Consider the following 22,277-nt stretch of genomic DNA (forward strand, 5'->3'; position numbering starts at 1 on the left):
GGTCTTTGGCACCAATGATGAAAGCCGAGGCGCAGGTGGCAGTGGACGGCAAGGCCGGCTGTGATGTGCGGCCGGCGGGGCCGGGGGCGGACGCCCGGCCCTCCCGCCACCCCACTCAGATCTCGGGGGCGCAGGGCAGGTCAGCTCCCCGCCACCCCCACCGACCTCAGAAGGCCCGACAAGCCACTTCAAGGAGATTACCTCGTTTCTATTTTGCAGCTTTTTCTGCGTTTCCACGAGGTGGTTGTCTGGACATAACACTGACTGGCAGTTCATCTTTAATAGAAAGCAGAAGGAAACAGCCCAACAACACCCCCTCCCCCCCAGGAATTCACAGCATCCGCTTGCCGGGGGCCCAGGGCTCCGGGCAGCCAGGAGTCCCCGTGTGAGAGTCCTGGGTGGGGTGCGGGGACAGCCGATGCGAATCCCACCGCGAAGAAACCCTTTTCCTCTGGCATCTCTCCCCGTATATTTTGGGAACTGCAATATTCCAACTGAAAAATTCTTTTTATTTTTAAGTGAAAATCTCATTTAATTGTTTTTATAGATAATTTTGAGCTGATCGTTGATATCTTTGTGGATTTAACACTCAGTGCAGCGACCTCATACGAGACACCTTATCAGTTGTCCCTACTCCAAGAGGAGCCCCTACCACACCCACGCAAACTGCAGACAAACTCCTAGTCTCTTTCTCTCCTTCTCCCTGCCCGCCTCTTGTCAGACACAGCCAGGCATTTCTGAGTGGGTGGATTCATGTATTGGGGCTGCTATCACAGAGGTAACTTTGAAAAAACAGTTATGTTGTCTCACAGTTCTGGAGTCTGAACGTCTACAATCAAGGTGTTGGCAAGGCTGGCTCCTTCTTAGGCTGTGAGGGGAGGTTCTGTTCCTGGTATCTGTACTTGGCTTATAGATGGCCGTCTTCTTCTTATGTCTTGTCACAATGTCTTCCCTCCAGGTATATCTGTCTTTATGTCCAAATTTCCCCCCCTTTTTTTTTCTTGTATTTTTCTGAAGCTGGAAACGGGGAGAGACAGTCAGACAGACTCCCGCATGCGCTCGACCGGGATCTACCCGGCACGCCCACCAGGGGCACCGCTCTGCCCACCAGGGGGCGATGCTCTGCCCCTCCGGGGCGTCGCTCTGCCGCGACCAGAGCCACTCTAGCGCCTGGGGCAGAGGCCAAGGAGCCATCCCCAGCGCCCGGGCCATCTTTGCTCCAATGGAGCCTTGGCTGCGGGAGGGGAAGAGAGAGACAGAGAGGAAGGAGGGGGGCGGGGGGGGGGGGGGAGAGAAGCAAATGGGCGCTTCTCCTATGTGCCCTGGCCGGGAATCGAACCCCGGTCCCCCGCATGCCAGGCCCAAATTTCCCCTTTTATAAGGACAACAGTCATATTGAATTAGGGCCCAACCTAGCTTTGTAAAGACCCTGTCTCAAAATAATATTATGTTCTGAAGGATGGGATTAGGATGGCAACATGTGGATGGGGGAGGGGTCGCAATTCCACCTATAATACAGAGCTTTGTCAAAATCTCTTCCCACGTGGTGACCGGTGCACTGAGGACAGAAGGCTGGATGCTGGGGCAAATCCAGAGAGGTCTGCGCTCAAAGCTGTCACGTGGTCGAGCGGATGTGCTCAGCAGAGCGCCATGGGAAGGTGTGAGTTTGGTTGAAATACCAAAAGGAATAAGAAGTTTATTCCCTAAACAAGGTAAGATATTGTCTAATAGCTGTTGTCAAGACACCGAGATTGTGTATGTATTTGTGAGAGAGAGAGAGAGAACAAGTCCAGTTCCTTACTGCATTGCCCTGAAGGAGGCTATTTTTCCTTTCAATTGTTTTCGAGTTTTGTATTTTCTATACTTATTCATAAATCCATACTTAGTGAGGCCTACATTTAATCACACCATGATTATTTAGCAGTTCAAATGGCATACTTTATATTCTTGAGATGTGCAGGGACTAACTATTGTGTTCTCCCACCACATCCTCATCAGGACAAAGGGAATAGGTGTGCAGAATCGGATCCTTTCTGATCCTCTCCTGGCTGATCCTCTCTGTTCTGTGTCTCTCCTTTAAGTGGTGTAATAAATGCCTGGCTGATAAATAACCATAGACAAGGAAATGGTACCACTCTACTTTATTGTGCACTTGAACTAGGACTGGGGTTTAACAGCTCATGGAAACAATGCAGCCCCTTCCCCGGTGACCTTCCAGGCAGAGTAATGGACCGGTTTCCCAACCAGGAGGTTGCTGCCCAAGTAGCACCACGATAGAGCAGGTGGTTTTGTCTCCCTTTTTGAAGATTCTTCTGGCTTTTGGTTCTTTGCCACCTAAGAAAATCTCGAGTTCATCTGAAAAAAGATAGCTAGGGTGATTGAAACAGAATACTAGGTCCTCTGAGAAGGAGTTGAAGGAACTAGCCTAGAGAAGACTAAGGAGGAGGTTTTAAAGACCTGTCAGAGACAAGAGATTGCTGATTAGTACCAGTAGAAATGATCAGTATAAGGTCATTGTTATAGACGTGAGCTGTCTATACAACCTGCTTGATAGTCAGTAAGCTTCCAGTCACTCAGTTATGGAAAGCAACGCAACTATACACAAATGTGGTGGCATTCCTAAGAACAGGGACTTCTGTGATTTGAGTTCTGACTCACCTCTTTCTAACCATGGGACCTTAGATAAATGACATTACCTCTCTAAGCCACAATTCTTTCCTGCCTAATAGGACAACAAAGAGTGTGGTAGCACATGGTAAATTCTCAATAAATAGTAAGACACCCCACGTTTCACTTCTTCCCTCCGACATTTCATTAGAGTCACAGGTACTAGCAACGCTAACTTTCATTCCTCTAATTGAACATTCTGAGAAAACCCGCTCAGTATGGGTGCTCGGTTTTGTACATAGGAACAAAGTCCACCCTAAATTTCTCTAGGTGAGTATTAAACACAGGGCACAGATTTACCACTAGTGTACTTCCTACCTGACGGGAACCAAGATTTGAGCACCAGTTAGGACATAAAACATTCAGCTCATTGTAGTTTTAACCATGTTTAAATATTTCATAGAGAACATTTTTCTTTGAAACACTCTCTTGTCTCATTTTTTTAACAGAGAGTGACCTGAATTAATGTAGAGAGGCTAGAAAAAAAGAGCAGAAGAAATTAATAAAAGGCAAGCTCTGATGTTAGAACAGTCGAACCCTATTCAGGAGTCTGTTTGCTGGTCCATATATGTTAAATATCCAAGCACTTTAGAGATATCACTGATTGCCTGGGTGCTTATGTGTTTAAACAGGCAGGATAGATAGGTAGATAATAGATAGATAGATTGATAGATAAGTAGATAGATAGATAGTTGATGGGTAGATAGAAATGCATACACATATATTGGGGACCAAAAAATAAACAGGGTATTTTGCAGTCTGGTTTTGGGGAACAGAGGTGTTGAGCCCAGCCCCCCACCTTACCTGCCTAATTAAGTTAACAGAGGGCTGTGCTTCTCTGCTCGTTCTGCTCACCCATGTTCCCCAGAAGGATTGGAAGCTAGTTACTTCTTTGTTTAAAGTTATAATGGTGGGGGGTTTTCTGCACCTGGTGGTTTTCTTGTGTTGCCTTGGAAACGTGATTGCTTTGCTAATGGCCACCTGTCCAGTAATAAAAGACGGATGTCTTTCTGGGAGTGACCATGTTTTTTGCGGCTCGGACAGTAGTGACTGTTGGCAATGAGCTGTGGCATCCTCCCGAACCCATCCTGTATATATCTTTAAATCTCTATCTTTCATTCAATTTCGTACCGTTTCCTGCTCGAGACCTTGGAATAGACCCGTCGTGTGGGTCACGGCACACACATATATTCAGCTTTTCTCCTGGGGTAGATTAGATTGCTGTTCAAAAATATTTACTCCCTGACTTCCTCCTCCAACGTGGGCATATACTTCTGCACCTCTCCACTGGGGGGGGGGGGGAGGTTTGGTCATGTGTCTAGCTTTATCAATAAAAAGTGAACTGACACCAGAGTGTACCCCTCCTGAAACTGGCCTCAGAGGTAGCATGTGTTTCCACAGGCTCCCTTGACACTCTATCCTTACTCTGAGGAGACATCCCTATCAGATTGCTGCTGCCCTCTTCCTGGGCCCCAGCATGAATACTCATGAAGCCAACCTGATACCAACTCCCAGCTACGAGCCAAGCCCAGTCAGTCCATCACTTGAGGTGAAGACGCACAACAGAGCACAGTACTGATGAACTAACATGCAGAGATACATGAGCAAAAGGAGTCATGCCTCCTCCCTGATTGAACAAGTCTCACATTCTTCTAATTATTATTTGTACCATAGGATGTAGATTTAACTACATAATAAAGTAGAGTATTGTGGGTGTCACTTCTCCCGAACAATACGCCATATGCACATGCAGTATGAATACGGGTTTCTAAGTGTGTTTGTGTGTACCAAGTATAAATGAATCAGGAGTCTTTACTGGAATTAAATGACAAAATTTTATTCAAAGGTTGTAAGCAAGCGAATTACAATTCAGAAAGCACTACCTGGCAATACCCAGAGTGTTCCAAAGAAAAAGAGAAGTTGAGAGCTTTTATGGTAAAAAGTATGTTCTTGAAAAAAAATCAGTCCTGCGTGCTTAGCTCCTGGATTGGTTGGAGATCCTGATCTTCCAGACGTTCACTGGGCTGGACACATTAACATTCTTTCCTAAATTATATATATCCAGGCATTGATGCACAACTGAAAAGCTTAAAAGTTTAAATTTCCAGGCTAGCTAAAGTAAAATAAAATCTATTCCTCATTTCCAGTTCATTCTTACTTAAGTAATCTTGTTAGTTTGGCTACGGTGACTCCATTTTGTTTCTTCACTCTTTCCTCAATACATTATGACCTATTTTTACTCACAGCACTTATGACACAAAATGTGTGTGTTTCCACACCAAGCAGTTCTCTAGTTCTCTGTGGCCATCAACTCAATTCTGACACTAGCTACTCAGAGTTTGCATAGACCCCACAAGTGAAGGGCCTAGTCCCACAACACTGCTCCTACATCAGTTGTCAGTCACAAGAAGCGACTCCCTAGGCTATCCACACTTCTGTCCAACTTGGCTGCAAGAAGGGTTCTCACACCCTGGCCGGATAGCTCAGTTGGTTAGAGCATCACCTCAAAGCATAGAGGTTGCTGCCAGTTCAATCCCCATTCAGCACATACAGAAACAGATAGATTGTCCTGTCTCTCCTTCCCTCCCTTCCTTTCTCTCTAAAATCAATAAATTTAAAAAAAAATAGAAAGGTTCCCACAACCTGCTCCTCAGGTTTAATAATTTGTTATAATGCCACAGAACTCGGGAAAACACTTATTACCAGTTTGTTATAAAAGATATCATAAAAAACACAAATGAACAGCCAGATGAAGAGTTAGAAAGGGCAAGGTCCAGAAAGGTCCTGAGCCCGGAAACATTTGTCCCTTTGCTGGTTGGGGCGCATCACCCTCCCAGCACATGGATACATTCACCAACCTAGAAGCTCTCTGAACCCCATCTTTTAGGATCTTTAAGGAGGATCCATTAGATAGGCATGGCTGATTAAATCATTAGCCATCGGTGATTAACTCAGTCTTCAACTCCTCTCCTCTCCCTGGAGGTCAAGGGTGGAGCTGGATGTTTTAACCCTCTAATCATGTGGGTAGTTCCTGAAGTGACTGAACCCTATTCCTGAAGCGCCCCCGGCCCACCAAGAGCCACCTCATTACCATAAAGTCAGATGTGGTTAAAAGGGGCTTATGTTATTTGAGAATAACAAAAGACTAAAAGTCTCTTTTCTGACCCCATCCCTTAGGAAATTATAAGAGTTTTAAGAGCTCTGAGCCAGAGAAGTGATCAAATACATTTTTTTAAATCATATCTCAATATCTATCTAGCTATATCTATCTGATAAACTTTCAGGAGAAGGGCAATAGCCTAGAATGAGAGCCACAGAAGAGAAAACGACCAGCTCACCAACACAATGGAGCAGTTAATCTGACCCACTCTCATTTCTCCTTAAAAAATGAGGTGTGAGTGTGAGAGCCCAAGACTGAGCCATAGCCAAAGTTGCGATCGAATCAACCATTTTCTAAAATCCTATTCTTTTCAATGACCTTAAAGACCTTATTGATGGGATCACACGTATGGATCTCCAGACATGGGTTTTGCAGTTTACCTGCACTGGGATCCACGGTTTTGGGACGTTAAGTCCCAGATCTATCATCATAATCAATGAACATGGATTGCTTGTTCACCTGGGGTTGGCCATAGAACTCAGAGGCTGAGTCTGGGATGACCTTGGGCAGTTGCTTAATCCCTATGCTCTGCTTGCGGTGCAGAGCTGAGCAAATGCACTGATTGGATAACACCCCTATGCTGACAGACCTGTGGGTATTTCTCATTCAGTTGTGAGTAAGAAGAAAATCAAAGCACTGCTGATCTACTGATCTGTGACTGCTATTGGAGATTTGGAGATTATGTGGGTTCAAGAGACTGGTGAGAAGCCCCCAGAAAACTGATTCACTGGAAAATGCTGGGAATCCCACGTGGCCATGATGGGATAGAAAACAGAACGCAGCAACTGTGCTCTGACACAGGGGAGATGCGGTCCTTATGTGGGTCCGGGTGCTTTCTCAGGGTGGAAGGAGTGGCTGCAAGTCCAGGGCAATAGGGATGAATTGAGGAGAGTGTGATGTTCGGAAATAGGACAAGACATTGAGAAAAGAGTAATAAGAAGGGGAGGAGGGTCAAAATATGATATTTAGTGCCTGCATTTACCTTTCGTTGTAGTAGGAGGAGAACCGCAGTCCCCACAGCATGCAAACCCAAATGGAAAACGCAAACGAACCTCATTAATATATATATATTTTTGTATTTTTCTGAAGCTGGAAACGGGGAGAGACAGTCAGACTCCCGCATGCGCCCGACCAGGATCCACCCGGCACGCCCACCAGAGGCGACGCTCTGCCCACCAGGGGGCGATGCTCTGCCCCTCCGGGGCATCGCTCTGCCGCGACCAGAGCCACTCTAGGCCTGGGGCAGAGGCCACAGAGCCATCCCCAGCGCCCGGGGCCATCTTTGCTCCAATGGAGCCTTGGCTGCGGGAGGGGAAGAGAGAGACAGAGAGGAAGGAGGGGGGGGTGGAGAAGCAAATGGGTGCTTCTCCTGTGTGCCCTGGCCGGGAATCGAACCCGGGTCCCCCACATGCCAGGCCGACGCTCTACCGCTGAGCCAACCGGCCAGGGCCACTAATATTAATAATACCATAGTCTGTGTATTGCTATCGTAAAGAGAAAGGACAAGAAGTAAAAGGGCGCCCCACAACCCTCACATCCCCTAGCCACACAATATAAGGATCTAATCTAAATGTTACTGTCTGAAAAGGAGAATGATACAATTGCAATGCTCATATTTGGAAAAATGTTGACATTAGCAAAATAAATTCATTTTCTATTGCTGCTTAACAAATTAGCACAAACTAAAAACACCACTCATTTTTTGACTTGCAGCTCTGTAGGTCACAGTTAGCACCTGTGGCTGGGTTCTCTGCTTAGGGTCTCCCAAGCCAGGCTGAGTCTTGTCTGCAGGGTATAGGGGGAAATTCTACTTTTGAGTTCATTCTTGGTGTTGGCAGAATTCTGTTCCTGTGGTTGAAGGACTGAGGTTCTCATTTTCTGGCTGGCTGTCAATGGGATGTAGCTCTCAGCTCCCAGAGGCCTTCCACATTCCTTGTCATTGGCCCCCTTCACCATCAAAACAGTTATGGCACATCAGGTCTCATGCTTTGAATTTCTCACATCTGGATCCAGATGGAAAGCGCTCCTGTGATTAAATCAGGTTCACTTGGACAATCTCCCTCTTCAGGTCAACTGATTTGGAACCTTAATTACATAAACAAAAACCTTTTTACCGTGTAACCTAATGCTCACAGGAGTTATAGCTCATCTTATCAACAGATTTTACTCACACTCAAGGGGAGGAGATGGTACAAGATTATTGGGATTGTTTTAAAATTCTGCCTCCCAAAGACATGCTTCTGCTTCCCCCAAAGTCCCAGGGTCCTCCATCTACTCTTAGCTTCCTATAGCCCTCAAGACTATGGTTCCATTCAGGGCCACTCAAACTTAACTCACTCCTTGTCCCAGTGTAGAGTAAGCCTCCCCTGGGTTACTAATCAACTCAGCCAGTAAATAAACTACTGTTAGTGTTACTGGGTTCAGACATTCCCCCCTTAACCATCACATCTGCCTTTTTAGTAAGAGCTCTGACACAGGAGATTGAAAGGATGATGAGCAGGAGAGAGGATAGACCCCGAATTGTTGCTAAGATACCTATTGGTGAAAATTTCACTTTGGCACACCGGCGTCTAATATAGAGTATTAGGTCTGAGAGGCTTTTTGGTGTCCCTCAATCACATACAGAGTTTTCTACCCACTTGAGGTGAGGCTGCCTGATGATATCAATCATCAGGAAGCAAAGTACATAAGGACTTGAGTGTCATTCACATCATCCACCATCTACCCAGCCTGGACAATAGAGTGGGCAAAGGCTTCCTATAGGCAATACAGTCATACTCTCTGCTTCAGACATTCACATTCACATAGAACAGAGAATGTCTAGCCACTTCTCAGATTTGCAGTTTGATTGCTCAAAACCTGGGGCAGGTGACTTAATGTGCATGTTCACCTCAGGAATCTGTGTTCGGGATACAAGCTTCAGCCAGCCTTCCATAGTCATGGAGCACCTGCGTTTGGCTCAATTCTCACAGCCAATGTGAGAGGATAGCAGTTGGCACCCGAAACCTGTCCACAGGCCAGGCTTATCTACTATTTCTATATAAAAGCCGACCCCCAAAATAAGTGATCTCTCAGTTTCCCAATGAAAAGATCCGAAAGAAAAGGTTTGGGCCAACTTAAATGTACAATTATTTTTAATGTACAAAATTCAGGGGTATATGGAAATGTAATGTACAAAATTCAGTTGTCATGGAAAATATGTACTTCTAATGTATAATTTATAAATTTACATTGCCACACAGATCAAATCTCACAGTGTATGAAATGTATTAGTTTGGGGCATGAGTTGTTTCCAGTCTCACATAGCTCAGGCTGCTATAACAAATTAGCACCAACTGAGTGGCTTAAACAACATTTATTTCTCACTGTCCTAGAGATTGGGAAGTCCAAGATCAAGGTGCCAGCAGAGCAGGAAAGCCACTTCCTGGTTTGAAGATTGCCATCTTCTTCTTGTGTTCTGACAGGGAGGGGAGCACAGACAGGAGCAAGCTCTCTGGTGTCTCTTCTGATAAGGGCACTAATCCCATCACAAGAGCCCCTCTTTCATGATCTAATTACCTCCTAAAAGCCCCACCTCCTGACACTACCCCATAAGGGTTTAGGACGTCAAATATGAATTTGTGGAAGACAAAAGCATTCAATCCATGACACACCCCATGAAACATCTTACCCGGCTCTTCTACGTTGATGTAATCTCTATCTTGAGATTATGCTTTTTGGGGTCATCTAACCAGTTGAATATTTTTGAATCCATGCTTTGTGCTGTCTCAGGAAATTTCAATTTAGGGCCCCTGATATAAAAATAGACATGACATTTGGAATAACTTCTCATTCATATTGTAGGTATAAATTTTCACTATCTCCATACATAACCACTGCATGCATGGCCTCTAAAGCTTTTTTTTTTTTAAAGCTATTTACAGCAACATCCAAAACTTGCAACTGTGAAGTCATTTCATTCAGGTCTCTGCTCAAATGTCTTTTCTCAGTGAAACTTTTCTTAGCCATCCTTTCTAAATAACAACCTCTGCCTTCAGCTATCCCCATCACTGGTACATTCTTTTTCATAGTGCTCATCTTCTGAGACCTTGTGCTTCTCATGGGGCAGAAATTTTGTCTCTTTTATTACCATTTATTCTCACTTCTTATACAGTGTCAGGTAGATAGAGGGGTTGATACTTCCTTTTAAATAAAAGAATATTTTCAGGAAGGAACACTAAATTATGTTAAATTTCATTAAATTATTCAACATATATCAAATATATTTTATGTAATATATTTTAATTTTATATACGAAATTATCTAAATAAATATGAATGTATAAATTTTTATATTTAATTCTATTTAGTCAGTCTACAAGCATGTAAACTTATCATAATCAAGGTCATTGTAGGCTAATATGTTCTTCTTTAAAAAATATTTTCATGAAAAAAACACAAAAATTTAAGCAGTCATGAAGAAAGCATCCTGTGATAGGAGAAAAGAGATAGGCAGAGAAAAGAGGACGTAATTTTTGAAAGGGGTGTGTCTCTTTTTATTGGGGCTCCCCTGCAGGTATATGACATTGCAAGACCTTAGTTGTTCATTGATTGCTTTCTCATATGTGCCTTGACCGCGGGCCTTCAGCAGACCGAGTAACCCCTTGCTCGAGCCAGTGACCTTGGGTCCAAGCTGGTGAGCCTTGCTCAAACCAGATGAGCCCGCGCTCAAGCTGACAACCTTGGGGTCTCAAACCTGAGTCCTTGGTATCCCAGTCCGACGCTCTATCCACTGCGCCACCACCTGGTCAGGCTCCCCTGCAGGTATAGAGCAGTCATTTCCACCCCATGAAAAACCCATCTCCCAGTCCTCTGTTTAATCCCAGTGTTCTGCTCTCTCAACTTTTATGACACTGTCTGTTTTCCTCTATCTCTGTCAACAGTTCTTTTATGATTGTTTTTTACATCTGTTCCCTAAACACAAAAGCCTTCAGGTTGCCTTTGTCCAATCGGTCTTGTGCTGTTTTTAATGTATTATGTGCTCCTTCTCGGCAGGTTTTCCTAACCCCCTGACAGACATCCTCCTCCTGAAGTCAGATCCCTGGCAGGCAGGCATCTTGCTGTCCTCTTGCTCACCTGGGAACATTGTTTTGGCCTGTTCTCAGTTTTCCTGTCACTGACCCCATCCTAGTCCCTCCTCTGGGTACACTATTATTTAGATGCATTGCTTTGCGTTGCTTTGTCCCACTAACCTGCAGGGATTCAGATCCTTTGGTTAAGTAAACACAGCAGTGCATGGACTCGATAAGAAGATGAGAGAGACAGATACACCTAGAGAGTGGGGGTAACTGTCAGATAACAAAGAGATCACATCTTGATAAAGACAAAGCCTAAAGAGGCGGGAAAGGAGTGAAGGGTGGGATACCTGCCATCCGTATAGGTTACTGCTTGAGCAACAGAATCCCAGGCTTCTGAAAGAACCCATGTGTTTTGCCAAGTTAATCCCCAGACTCATGTAGAAACTGACTAGCATGTGTAAAGCATCAAGAATTTGAAAGTTTAGTTCCGATTATTATATATTCACACGAGGTAGGGAGATGGCAAGCAGCAGCCCTTCAAGGTACCAGCAAGAGAATGAGGGGTCCTGGACTTTATGGAGGTTGAGCTAAGTAACCAGCAAAGGGAGAATTAAACAACACATACTCAAAAAAGCTATATCCCGTAATTACTCACTTCCCCACTGTTCTGTGGATTGTCACAGACACTCCATAAAGTTAATCCAACTGACTCTTGCATACAGAATAAAAATTTTTCTCTGGACTTTCAAAAGATCACTGGAAACTCAGTAGATATACAGTGTGTCTGTAAAGTCATGATGCACTTTTGACCGGTCACAGGAAAGCAACAAAAGACAATAGAAATGTGAAATCTGCACCAAATAAAAGGAAAACCCTCCCAGTTTCTGTAGGATGATGTGGCAGCATGTGCGCATGTGCAGATGATAATGTAACACCATGTATAGAGTGGAGCAGCCCACGGCCATGCCAGTCGAGATGTGGATGGTATAGAGGAAAAGTTCAGTGTGTTCTGTGGCTCGCTAAATTCGAATCTGTGACCAAAGTGCAACGTGAATATCAGCGTGTTTATAACGAAGCGCCACCACATAGGAATTACATTACTCGGTGGGATAAGCAGTTGAAGGGAACCGGCAGTTTGGTGGAGAAACCCCGTTCTGGTAGGCCATCAGTCAGTGACGAGTCTGTAGAGGCTATACGGGATAGCTACCTAAGGAGCCCTAAAAAATCTGTGCGTGGGCCCACATTGAACTGCACTGAATAGTTAAGAAACTGGGAGAGTTTTCCTTTTATTTGGTGCAGATTTCACATTTCGATCGTTTTTTGTTGCTTTCCTGTGACCAGTCAAAAGTGCACCATGACTTTACAGACACACTGTAGATATCACTTTCTCATTCCCCTGCCCACTGAGAAGAACCTGTCAGTATGAGTGAGGAGAGGAAGGTCAAAACAAACAGCCCCCCTCCTTCAAGGAGGTTTTATTTCATGTCCCGATTGTTAATTGCCTAAGAAACAAATCTTTTTTCATCTGTCTATTGGCCATCTGTATGTCCTCTTTGGAGAAGTGTCTATTCATTTCTTTTGCCCATTTTTTGATTGGATTGTTTGTCTTCCTGGTGTTGAGTTTTACAAGTTCTTTATAAATTTTGGTTATTAACCCTTTATCAGACGTATTGTCGAATATGTTCTCCCATTGTGTGGTTTGTCTTTTTATTCGGTTCATATTGTCTTTAGCTGTGCAAAAGCTTTTTAGTTTGATATAGTCCCATTTGTTTATCCTGTCTTTTATTTCACTTGCCCATGGAGATAAATCAGTAAATATATTGCTGCGAGAGATGTCAGTGAACTTACTGCCTATGTTTTCTTGTAAGATGCTTATGGTATATCATATGACCTCACTCATTTGAGGAATCCAATGAACAATGTGAACTGAGGAATGGAACTGAGACAGAGGAGGCATCAAAGGGACCAGAGGAAAAGAGGACAGAGGGAAAGGGGATGATAGGATGGGATAAACCTGAAGGGAAGGGAGGAGAGTGATGTAGGGAGGAGGGCAAGGGAGATGTTGAGGGGAATATGGAGGAGGAGGGGTGCATTCGGGGTGACCCTAGAATCTATGTAAACACAATTAATTAAATAAATTTTAAAAAAGAAAATGAATACAGTCTTTAAAAAAAATCTTGAAGCACCATTTGTTTGGGGTCCCCTCTGCTCAGTTTCTGTTCCGTAACGTGAAGCACCATGTTTGGGGTCCCCTCTGCTCAGTTTCTGTTCCGTAACGTGAAGCACCATGTTTGGGGTCCCCTCTGCTCAGTTTCTGTTCCGTAAAGCAAGAAGATAGTGGTACTTACAAGGAATGAAAACAGTCTGTCATTTTTTTCTCCACCTCAAGATTTTTTTATGATGAATTGCCTGTGCAATTTGTGTGCAAGGATTTTTTTTTCTTTAAAAATTTTATAAAATCTCATTACCAAGCTTCTGTTGCACCTAAAATAACATAGACATTTATTTGGAAACTTAAGTTATTTAATGAAAATATTGCTATCTTAGACATTTTTATAATTACATACAGGTATTAGCTCCTTTGTTTTCATGTTTATATTATTTTTTCTTTTTGGAAAAAAAAAACACCATTTTTTAAGAGAAAAATCTGTTCACAAAAGAATTTCTCTTATTCAGGCATACTGATGAATTGATGAAATCAGTATCCCAGATAATATGTGTAGTTAGAAATATGTCTCAGGCAGTGATTTACATCCTCACAACAACATAATTTATACAAAGAGAGGTGCTAATTTCCATGCATTCTGATTTATTTCATTAATAATTCTTACAGGCAGTATATTCTGTTATTACTGAACTTATTTTAGATCAGTAAGTTTTCAAATTGGCTTATAATCAATTCATGAAAATACTGGAAGCAATCAGATACGTAATAAATTGTTCCATAGAGTCAGATATAACTACTCTGTAACAGAATATTGAGATGATATTGGTTTTAATCAGCCACCCAAAAAAGGGAAAATTTATACCATTCTCTGTTTAATTTAGATGATAAAATTCACTAGGGAAATCAAGGAATCAAATAGCTGATAGAAGTTCTTAATAGCAATTTCAGTAAAATACATTTCACTGCTTGAAATTTGTGAGCTTCAATTAATCATGGGCTCCAATAGTTTTTAAAAGTGTTTTATAATTCAAATATTACTATCTCAGTAAGACACTCCAGTGTGTTTATTAATCCATATCTACTCACATACCCTCCTTGACCTTCAGTCACATGTCTTCCAGTCCAGCAGGCTTCAAGCAAGATGCCAAAACTCCTGCTCCATCCACTTGCATAATTTTCAGTTACTCTACACTATTCCTTCTGGAAGAAGCTTTAAAAAAAATAGAATCCCTTGCCAGTTGAATCTCCCTCTTGAACGACAATTGGCTATGCATTCATTACATTCTTGGTATTTTAAAGCCTTTTCTTTTATCCTTATTAAAAAAAAAAAAACTTCTAGTTTCTATTCCTTTATTATTTAATAAAATAAGACAATCTCATTATTAACCTCCTCAAGATAGATGAGAGTCTGTCTCTCAGAGAAAGGGATGCAAATTCTCTCCCGTGAATTATTCCATTGCTGAATCCCCATTTCCCCAGTGTCCCTATAACGTCCACTCTCAAAGGACAGGTCACTATCCTGTCTCCCATGGTCCCCCCAGCACCTAGACAGTGCACAGTTCTTAGCAGGTGAATGAATATGTCACCTAAAACCCTTGCCTGCCATTTTAGACCATTTTATCTTGTTTATTTCTAATAGAAAGGGAGAGAAACTCATTAGAGAGTCGATAAATACAAGCTCGGATGTGAAATGGTTCATTTATTAAAACATATCAATTGAAACTGAAGAAATTCCAAATTCCTCATCCTGACAGTCAAGGCTCTCTACACCAGCCTCCCCTCTCACCACTTCCTGGCACACAGCCTTTCTTCCATCTGACTTCAGTTTATCCAATTAACTGATTCCAAAACACATCTGGCACTTTTCCCACCCCCACCGCTTTGCTTATCCTGTTCTTTCAACCTGGAATGCCCTCTGCCAAAACTCCACTTATCAAAATAGCCATCCACCTCAAACACAGTGTGACACGACAGGAGTAACATAAACTTCAGTGTCAGATGAACCCCAGCAGAGTGACAGCAGACAAATTACTTAAATTTTCGGAACAGTTGTTTCTTCAGTAGTAAAATGGGGATAACCCGGACTACATGTTTCTACCATGTGTATAGAAAAGGAAAGAACCAGACCATTTGGTGAAGCATTAATGACCATCATACCTAATAAACCATTAAATCCTGCAGCAGAAAACTTACCTTGAATACCTTTAACTCTTAACAGCTCCAGAGCGTGTTTTGTACAGGGGTTCGTTCCAGTTATGACACAGTTCTGTTCCTAGGACAGTGACGTAACCTGAATCTTGGTGTAAATTGAAACACACCCTAGCTTAAGTCACTTACCTATCCTAAATCAGTTGTCAAATCATAATCGAGAATATAAAGACACAACTAAGCCACAGAAACAGAAAAAGGACATAAATATGCTGTACTGTACACTGTACCGTATATTCTTCCCCCACACGCAACTGAACTAGTTTGCCCACATAGTCCATAAGTACGATGCTAATGGTGTAAGCTGAGATACTCACGTCTCGATTTTTTAAAAGTTTTTATGGGACTGAGCGTCGTAAACTCAAAACATCATCTGTCGAGACTTTCATAACCCGAGGACCCCCACGCATTGTCATCACAGATAAATAGGGAATGAATGAATGAATACAGAATTTAAAAAGGAAAAGGAAGGCAGAACAGTATGGAAAAAAGCAGAGAAGCATTGACAATTCGGAGGTCCCTAATTCTGTGTCTGTAGGAGGCAGATTTTCCCAGTTGGGATCAGAGCAACAGCAGAGGAGTGCTGGTTAGCGACATCTTTTTATACAGATGTGTTAGGGAGCCTCAGAGTGAAGCAAAGGTTAACCCTGAAGGCAGCAGGGGAACGCTTTGGGGTGGGAAGCCAGAGAGTTAGACAAGGAAATTTTGCTTTCCAGCTGTGGAGGCAGTTAGCATTCCTAACCACCAGGGTCATTCATAGAAACAAATCAACTGGTTTCTTACTAAGTGTATTCTGACCTACAACAGGAAGACAGCTACCCTACCAGGTTCCTAAAACTTCTCCTCTCAACCAAAGGCTACATGGCCTAAAATTTCCACATTAAGTAACATTTGTTAACCTTTGAGTTAAGTACAGTCCTCCTCCAGCCTCCTTTTACAACATATAAAGAAAAAGCGTTACACCTTTGACACTTCCATGAAAATAGTTAAGAAATTATATGACATCTGCACCAGAAGAACAGGAGGGTAGTAAGAGGACATGGGTGTGGGGTTGAAATATGGGAAGGAAAAGACGACTGGAAAGTGGAGAAGCAGAAAAAGTCTCCTCTCCATTCTCATCAATTCTTGCCTGAACTGCTACCTTTAAGCCGGTGATGCCCACAATTTGCATCTCCCCTAACATCCCTGGGAAGTTCCTGGCCCCTCACAGTCCTTCCACTTGGATGACCCACAGGCACTTCCAACCAACAAGTCCAGCCTTGACCTGGCTGTGTCCCTTCCTGCTGCATCTTGTTCCTCCTCCACAGGCTCAATCCCGTTCTCCCTAAAGCCCCAGTTTACATGCCATTTTTTCAATGATGCTTAATGGGACACAAATGTTCTCTTTTGAAGTACAATAGCCTTTCATTTGTGTCATTGCATGATTGTCATTTTCTTCCTTGTAATGTAGTAATGAAGGTTCTTTTCTCCCCTTTTAGACTGTAAGATTCTTTCAAACATTCATGAATTCTATGACCTTGTCTATGAAGCGTTTTCCACATAGGAATGTTAGTTGCATTGGCCAATGAATCAGTTAGAATGAGAGAGAGGAAGAGTGGACAAGGAGAACTACCTACTTCACAGTCCTGATTAAAAGTTACAAGGTGCTTCAGACCTGTTTTGAAAACCTGATGCCTATATAAGATCCTATATAATTTTGCTGCACTCAGAGAAAGATCAAATCATTGACCTTTGATGATATTTTTTAAATGATAGTTTTTGAAATCACCTAATTCAGAGGTTTGACAAAACTTTTAAATTCATAAGATATTTATGTATTAAAATTGAACTGTATATACTTGATCAAGAGATAAAGCTTTAAATATAAACTTATACATACACTGCACAGATAAATAGGAAGAAATCAATACCTGTTTAAAGGCAATAGTATTAAAAAGGAATTAAATTTATTCATTTATTTAACACTTCTACAGTAGTGAATGCATATCAAGTATTGCTCTAAATATATTAGAAATATTAAATTATTTTCCTCATAATAATGCAAAAGGTAATATTATTATCCCCATTTTATAGATGAGAAAACTGAGGCACAGAGAGTTTATGTAACTTCCCCCAGGTCATATAACTAGTGAAATATAGGATTAGAATTCAACTCAGACAATCTGGCTTTAGAGTTCACACACAAAATCAACAAAAAGAGCTGCCTCATTTACTATTATTATTGCTACTGTTATGATTAGAAAAATAAAATGACATTATGATAAAAAGCAGGATAGAAGAGGATAGAATTGTGGATGTTGCGGTAACAACCTCTTTTTCTTTCCTGTGGATAATAAAAAATAAAAAGGTTGAATTACACATTTATGACTATAGATGACAATGGTTATATTCCATTTCCTACTGTGATCCTCAATCATTCTTGAAGTTTTATATGCAAAAATAATAGGAAGGAATTAGGTTAAAAAGTATTTCTTTCCCATCCTTGTAATTTAGAAGAACATTTAGAAGTTCATACCCATACTTAAAGTTGTAACTCCAACTTGTAAAGTAACCCGTGAATCCTTGTCAAGTTTCTCTGGAAATTTAGAGCTCCATAAAACTCTGACTGGTCACTGCTGCTGTTCCAGGGCAGGTGTGTCTTAAACTCTCATGGAAAGATTCACAAGAACTTAGGGCAGAGACCATGTCGTGTTTGTACCTAGAGGGGTGCCCAGTGTAGTATGAGTTCCTTGCATGTTTCTTAAATCTAGCAACTTGTTTTCAATATGTTCTTTCTACAGCTCTATAAAAATCCAGTTTGGCACTATTTAATGTCTGTTTGAAAAAGAATCCCCAAGAACAGGAAAGAAAGGAGAATCCAAAGCCAATGAAACCTTATAGCAATGGAAACTTGACTGCCAAATACAGGGGGTGCTCTTTCCCTGCGGGTGCTATGCCACAAGCTCATCTCAGCAGACCTGTTAGGAGCCTCTCATTGTTGACCAGCAAAAGGAAAATGGTCACACATCTCCCAAGAAGAGAATAAAAATGGAGCTCAGAATTGCTCTGGGAGAAGGATAAAGGCTGTATCTTACCAGCAATTATAGGAACTGGCTTAGAGGGATATTTCTTAGGTACCATACTGGAAGTGAGGAGAGTGGGCAGAGAGGCTGGGCTGGGGATGTGTTTTAGCAAGCATAAAGTCACAAAAACAAAGACCACCTAACCAGTGTGTGTGTGTGTGTGTGTGTGTGTGTGTGTGTGTGTGTGTGTGTGTGTGTTTGAGAGAGAGAGAGAGAGAGAGAGAGCACACAACCCACTTAGATGCCAGAGTTCTGGGGTGCTGGGATCCCCACACTTCTACTCCATTCAAAAATATCTTCTCCTATAAGTTGTTGAGGATGGAGCTCTACAATGAAAGATTCATGGGCATGTTAACAATGAAAGAGGCCTTAACATTCATCTAATAACTCCTGTTTTACATATTATGCTACAAAGAAAAATATGACACACCCAAAGTCAAAATTAGATTAGAGGCGGGACAGAACACACAACACAGGGAAGGATGGATGGCTAACACCATGTCGCTGGGTCTGAGCCCAGCCCCATTCGCTACCCTTCCCTTCTTTTGTTGAAAAGCAAATACCCTTGACACAAAGAAGATCTTAAGCCTTATCCATCATTCATGTGTAATATCTCTTGAAGCTTAGTCATTCCCTTACCTGCTTACAATTTTTGCTCCATCTGTGTACAATCTGTACCATTTGTTAACCATTAGTTTTCCCCAACTTCATGTTTAACCTTTTAATCTGCAACAAAGATTGCCAACTACCCCCTTTCCATTCTGCCTTTATCTGAAAGGCAATAGAGTACCCCAAACTACTGACTTTTGTCTGGGAACCAGGTATCCGGTCTCCCTTGCAGAAGGGAACAGTGACAACAGAATGTGAACAGAAGTAATAGATTCTACTCTCACTTATTTAATGGAAACCCTCGCCATGAAGTTCCCCTTTCCCCCTTCCTGACAAACTAGCAATGGTAAGATCATGCAGCACCCTTAATTCTTCAGAGAAGGGCAGTGCCAAAAAGGATGACAAATCAACACAATGGAAAGAACCAGGGTCCCTAATGGGTTCATGTGTCCAAGTTTCAGTGAGCTACAAAAATAAATAAATTTAGATAGAGTAAATACTAAACTTCTATAATAAGGGCCTATGTGTGTTTTTCAACACCACTAAGCATTTAAGTTAATTCTCACACTATCTACCTAGAGCTAGCATCAGATCCCATAGGATGGGATTTCCTCCTACTTAAAATACGTATTGTATTTGGGGAATCTCTTTGTGTGATATTAATTTATAATAAAAAATGTATATTTGGCTTTCAACCTGTTCTTAGAGTTCTTAAATCCCTTGGAAATTTTATTTCCTAAGGACAATAATTAAAGAGTCTCATGCTAATGATTTTATTTTCATATTCCATCGATAATCTAAGAACAAGGGCTGGCTGCCAGGAAAAATAACCCCAGTGATTAGAGGGCTGGAACTTACTCTCCCACTCCCTGATCTCCAAGAAGGGGATAAGGGAGATTAAATTCTGTTATCAATGGCCAATGAGTTTATCAGTCAAACCCTCATTAAAGCCCCAAAATTCAAGGTTCACGGAGTTTGTAGGTTGGAGAGTAGGTGGCAACACTGGAGGGTGGATCCTCCAAGAGCATGGAAAATGCTCACTGGTCCCACACCTTCCTGTATGGCTCCTCCACTTGGCTGTTCCTGAGTTACATCTTTTAATAATGAACCAGTGATCTAGGAAGTAAATGTTTTCCTGAGTCTGTGAACTGCTCTTGCAAATTAATCCAATCAGAGGAGAGAATTGTGGGAGCCTTCAATCGATAGCCAGTTGGCCTAAAGTGCAGGGGACAACCTGGACCAGTAGGCCAGAAACAGTCCTATAGGACTGAGCCTCTTCCTATGGGATCTGATGCTAGCTCTAGGTAGATAGTGTGAGAATTAACTTAAATGCTTAGTGGTGTTGAAAAACACACATAGGCCCTTACTATAGAAGTTTAGTATTTACTCTATCTAAAATAACAACCTATATAATAATATCCATCAAAAAATCAGAATTTTAGCCCTGGCCGGTTGGCTCAGCGGTAGAGCGTCAGCCTAGCGTGCGGAGGACCTGGGTTCGATTCCCGGCCAGGGCACACAGGAGAAGCGCCCATTTGCTTCTCCACCCCTCCGCTGCACTTTCCTCTCTGTCTCTCTCTTCCCCTCCCACAGCCAAGGCTCCATTGGAGCAAAAATGGCCCGGGCGCTGGGGATGGCTCTATGGCCTCTGCCTCAGGCGCTAGAGTGGCTCTGGTTGCAACATGGCGACTCCCAGGATGGGCAGAGCATCGCCCCCTGGTGGGCAGAGCGTCGCCCCATGGTGGGCGAGCCGGGTGGATCCCGGTCGGGCACATGCGGGAGTCTGTCTGACTGTCTCTCCCTGTTTCCAGCTTCAGAAAAATGAAAAAAAGAAATTAGAATTTTAGCCTCAGCTAGTTAGCTCAGTGGTAGAGCGTCTACCAGCGTGTGGAAGTCCCGTGTTTGATTATCGATTGGGGCACACAAGAGAGGCAACCATCTGTTTCTCCCTCCCCTCCCCCCCTCTTCCCTTCCTGCAGCCATAGCTCAACTGATTCAAGCACATCAGCCTAGGCACTGAGGATGGCTCCAAGGAGCCTCCACCTCAGGTGCTAAAACTTGTTTCATTGCCAGCGGCCCCAGATGAGCAGAGCATCAGTCCCAGACCAGGGTTGCCAGGCGGATCCCAATCAGGGCACATGCGGGAGTCTATCTCTGTATCTTCCCTACTCTCACTTTAAAAAACATCAGAATTTTATGTAATCTTTTTGGTAAATACATTAAATTATTAACTATTCAAATAAAGCAGGGGTCCCCAAACTTTTTACACAGGGGGCCAGTTCACTATCTCTCAGACCGGTGGAGGGCCAGACTATAAAAAAAAAACTATGAACAAATCCCTATGCACACTGCACATATCTTAAAGTAAAAAAACAAAACGGGAACAAATACAATATTTAAAATAAAGAACAAGTAAATTTAAATAAACAAACTGACCAGTATTTCAATGGGAACTATGCTCCTCTCACTAACCACCAATGAAAGAGGTGCCCCTTCCAGAAGTGCAGCGGGGGCCGGATAAATGGCCTCAGGGGGCCGCATGTGGCCTGCAGGCCATAGTTTGGGGACCCCTGAAATAAAGAGTAGTTGTTTGAATATCAGCTAAAAATCATTTCTGTATCCCAGAAGCGTGAACAACTAAGATGAGAAAAACTGGTATAAAGGAAGCAAAAGCAAGTTGTGGTAAGAATAAGCGTTAAGGGCATGTAGACGTTGAGAGAAGGGCAATGAATACGAGAAAAATAAAGGCTGGGTGCACCAGAAATGACCTTCACCATCTTCATCATCTGACCCTGGAAGAGCTTGCATTCAGCCACATCGTCCGAGGAAGAAAGAGCAAAGGCTAAGGACTGCCAGGCCACGCCGCCTCATCTCTGTCTGTACGAAGGACGCTGGCCTTGGCAGGGACACAGACCTCCCTCGTCTGCACCTGCCATCAACCACCTGATGAGGGTGGGGCTTAACAACAGTGGGCACCATTTTTGGAGGCAGTGGCTGTATGAGAAACCAGACAGCTGCAGCACCTCATGCTGCCCTGACTCCCCTTCCCTTGTGCAAAGCAAGAAAAAAGAGGCACAGCATTCAAGGAGCCAAGTGAGAAAGGCAGTGCAATCAGTATTTGCCAAGAAAGGGAGCTCTTTAGCGTTTTCTGTATGTTGGGCGCCCCCCCCCCCATTCCTCCTCTCTACTTAGCCTCCTCCCCACAGGGCACGAGCATGGGAGGGTACAGATTGGAAACATGTGCCAGAAACCCAACCTTCCCTTGACCTGCAGCGTGCCCACCACCATCATACCACATGGTCTCTCCTAACTTCACTGTGTCTCTTGAAACATAAAAATGCTGTTTTG

The sequence above is a fragment of the Saccopteryx leptura genome, chromosome 11 (genome assembly GCF_036850995.1).
Source record: "Saccopteryx leptura isolate mSacLep1 chromosome 11, mSacLep1_pri_phased_curated, whole genome shotgun sequence".
NCBI lineage: Eukaryota > Metazoa > Chordata > Mammalia > Chiroptera > Emballonuridae > Saccopteryx > Saccopteryx leptura.